The sequence below is a fragment of the Glycine soja genome, chromosome 14 (assembly GCF_004193775.1).
Source record: "Glycine soja cultivar W05 chromosome 14, ASM419377v2, whole genome shotgun sequence".
Taxonomy (NCBI): Eukaryota; Viridiplantae; Streptophyta; class Magnoliopsida; order Fabales; family Fabaceae; genus Glycine; species Glycine soja.
The window spans coordinates 46,408,348-46,412,270 of NC_041015.1; positions in this window are offsets into that span (position 1 = coordinate 46,408,348).

The window sequence follows — 3,923 nt, forward strand, 5'->3', positions numbered from 1 at the left end:
TAGCTGACCTATCAAGACTAGTTAATGAAGAAGTCACTCTGAAGGAACTGGAAATCCGTGATGAGTTCCCGGATGAATCGCTGCTAGTTGTGAATGAGAGACCATGGTTTGCTGACCTTGCTAATTATAAGGTAGCAGGAATCCTTCCCAAGGATCTTAATTGGTAGCAAAGAAAAAAATTCCTACATGATGCTCGTTTCTATATTTGGGATGACCCACATTTGTTCAAAATTGGAGCTAATAATTTGCTGAGAAGATGTGTGACCAGGGAGGAGTCTAGAAGCATATTGTGGCATTGCCATAACTCTCCTTGTGGGGGTCACTACAGTGGGGATAAAATAGTAGCAAAGGTTTTGCAATTTGGTTTCTTTTGGCCTTCAATTTTCAAGGATGTGCATGAGCATGTAACTCAGTGTGACCAATGCCAAAGGACAGGAAGTATATCAAGAAGAAATGAAATGTCTTTGCAGAATATCATCGAGGTGGAAGTTTTTGATTGTTGGGGTATTGACTTTGTTAGTCCACTTCCCTCATTATATGGGAATGAGTACATATTGGTGGTTGTTGATTATGTTTCTAAATGGGTTGAAGTTGTGGCTACTCCAAAGAATGATGCAAAGATTGTTGCCAAATTCTTAAAGAAGAACATCTTCTCATGCTTTGGGGTACCAAGAGTCCTGACTTCAGAAGGTGTTGGGGCATTATAGTGTAACACATACGGTGGCCTCACCTTATCATCCACTGACAAATGGTCAAGCTAAGGTTTCTAACAGGGAATTGAAGCAGATACTGGAAAAGACTATGGCCTCTACAAGGAAAGACTCGGCTATTAAGTTAGATGATGCTTTATGGGCTTATCGAACTGCTTTCAAAACTCCCATAGGACTATCCCCATTCCAAATGGTCTATAGGAAAGCCTATCATTTACCAGTGGAAATGGAACATAAGGCATACTGGGCCTTAAAGTTTCTGAATTTTGATGAAGTTCTGTCGGGGGAGAAGAGGAAGCTGCAACTCTTGGAGCTAGAAGAGATAAAGTTGAATGCTTATGAGTTATCCAAGTTGTACAACAGAAGGTGAAGGCCTACCATGACAAAAAGCTGATGAAGAAGAATTTTCAGCCAGACCAACAAGTCTTGCTTTTCAATTCAAGACTCAAGCTATTTCCAGGAAATTTGAATTCGAAGTGGTCTGGATCCTTCACCATCAAAGAAGTGAAGCCTTATGGCGTAGTGGAATTGATGGATCCTCAATCAAATGCTCTAGAGAGAAGCTGGGTAGTGAATGGTCAAAGGTTAAAACTGTATCATGGTGGAAGCATTGAGAGGTTAACCACCATCCTGCATTTGCAAGACCCCTAGAGGTGACATACATCAAGCTAGTGATGTTAAAGAAGGGTTTACTGGGAGGCAACCCAACTTTCTTACTCTTTCAACCTTTATTTTTGTGTTTTAATGTTTATTAGTGTAGATTTTATTATAGTTGATACTGCTAGGATAGAAAAGTGGAAGGGAGTGAACTTGAGGAATGGGGTTGGTCATAAGTTTGTTTGAAATCTCAATGGATCAGATAAGTCTTAGCAAAAAATCAATTCATCCAACTCGCTTAGCGTGACACCCGCGCTAAGCGAGACATATGCTACGCTTAGCGCGACACTCGCACTTAGCGAGTAAATCGTAACTGCAAAAAGAGAACATAATTGCTTAGGGCAGTTACTTTTGTATCATCACTATAATTGTGCATTTTTTCCCCTCTACCCTAATCATTTGCATTCCGCTAGCACTGTGCATTTCACTCATTCTCTGCATTCCAAGTAAGTTCCCTTCTCCTTTAGTTTCAATTGTTGTTTATGTAAAACCCTAGGGTAGAAGACATGTTTAAGTGATTATTTGTTTCTCTCAGTGTGTATGCTTTGATTATTGTTAGTTTAATGTTTATGTACTGAGTAGTTAGGGTTATTGTATGTTTGCATTTTGTTGTCAAGTTGTTTAGGCTTAACCTCAAGCTTCTAAGCCTATATAGTGGCTTAAGGAGTTGATGTTGTCAAGCCTCAATTTATGGGTTTGCGATGAACTCGCTAAGCGAGGCTGTTCCGATAAGCAAGTTCATACATTTCTATGAATTTTTGGATTTTAGGATGAACTCGCTAAGCGTGCCCTGTGCGCTAAGCGAGTTCATGAAGTTTGTCTGAATTTCTGCAAATTTGGGGATGAACTCGCTAAGCTAGAGCCTTAAGGCTTAGCGAGTCTATGATGTTGGTTGAATTTTTCTGGGATTTGATGAACTCGCTAAGCCGGCCATCCGCGCTTAGCGAGCACACTTAAATTAATCTGGCTCTTTGAGGCTTTCTGCATTCCAACAGTGGCTTAGCGCGACACTCGCGCTAAGCCTAATTTCACCTCTGTAATAAAATTGGGCTAAGCGAGCCTGTCTCACTAAGTCCAAAGCAATTTGAATTTCTAAATGTTTGATCATGTGCTAAGCGCGCATGGCGCTCTAAGCACAAATACCTCTCTGTCAGGAATAAGGCTTAGTGAGTCTCCCTCGCTAAGCCCACACCGTTATCTGTAGTTAGTCTCGCTAAGCACCTACTGGCGCTAAGCCTAGGTCTTTTTCAGTTCATTGTCGCGCTAAGCGCAATTCCTTCTCTGTTTGGAATAAGGCTTAGCGAGTCACACTCGCTTAGCCACTAGTGTCTTCCGACTAAGCGCGTTGCTGGTACTAAGCCACTGTTGCTGTTATTGTGTTGTCGTGCTAAGCGCGCCCAGCGCGCTTAGCCACTTTTAGTTATTTCTGTAAGGCGTGCTAAGCGAGCCCACCTCGCTTAGCACCACACCCTATGTTACTACTTGTTTTGTTAAGTTAATTTTAAATAAAATTCCTGACTAACTTCAATCCTTTTTTGTGCTTTGGTATAGATGGCCTCTAAAAAGAGACGTGCATCATCTTCCAGGCCCTAAGAGCCTTATGACACTTCCAAATTCGTGTCTGAAATCACTTGGGAGCGATATGAGATTAATGTTCATCATAGGAACATCCTCCCTAAGCAGAATGTGGAGCTGGCTTATTCACATTATGATGAATTCCTTTGGGAATTGGAGCGCCGCCAGTGGCACAAGAACCTCACAAGACAGATGGAGAACCATATTGACCTGGCTTTGGTCAAGGAGTTCTACTCCAACTTATATGACCCAAAAGACCTCTCCCCCAGGCAGTGTAAGGTGTGGGGGAAGACGATTAAGTTCGATGCCGCCACATTGAACACCTTTCTAGAGACCCTAGTGATGCTTGAGTCAGGGGAGAGATACTCAGCATACTCCCGCTACTGCCACACTCACCTTGGCCATCAGGCTATTGTAGCCAAATTATGTTTACTAGGGCAGGGGTTTGTTCTTAATGCTGAGGGGGCTCCGTGGAAGCTTTTGAGGAAGGACTTGACCAACCTCGCTCAGACATGAATTGTCCTTTCCTACTCCAACCTTGCTCCCACTTCTCATACCTCTGATCTTAATATGGACAGAGCAAGGTTGGTGTATGGCTTGGTCATGAAGATAGACATGGACTTGGGCTCCATAATCTCAGACCAGATATCTCAAATCGCTCGGTCCAACTCCTCTCGGTTGGGCTTTCCAGCCCTTATAACTGCCTTATGTTTAGCCAGAAGAGTTGTGTCTGATTCTCTGACCTTTGAGTCTCTGAGCCCGATCATTAATTTGTCATACATTCAGAAGAATTGTTGGAACCCTGAGGATCCTTCTATCACATTTCCAGGGTCCCGCAAGGCCAAGGCCCGAGCTCCTTTAGATGCATCAGTTTCAGCCCCTACACCTCCAACACCTATATCAGCTCCAGCTGGCCCCTCCGTGCCCAACATTGACCCGATCGTGTCTATGTTGCAGAGTATTCACCATGGCCTTTTCCTG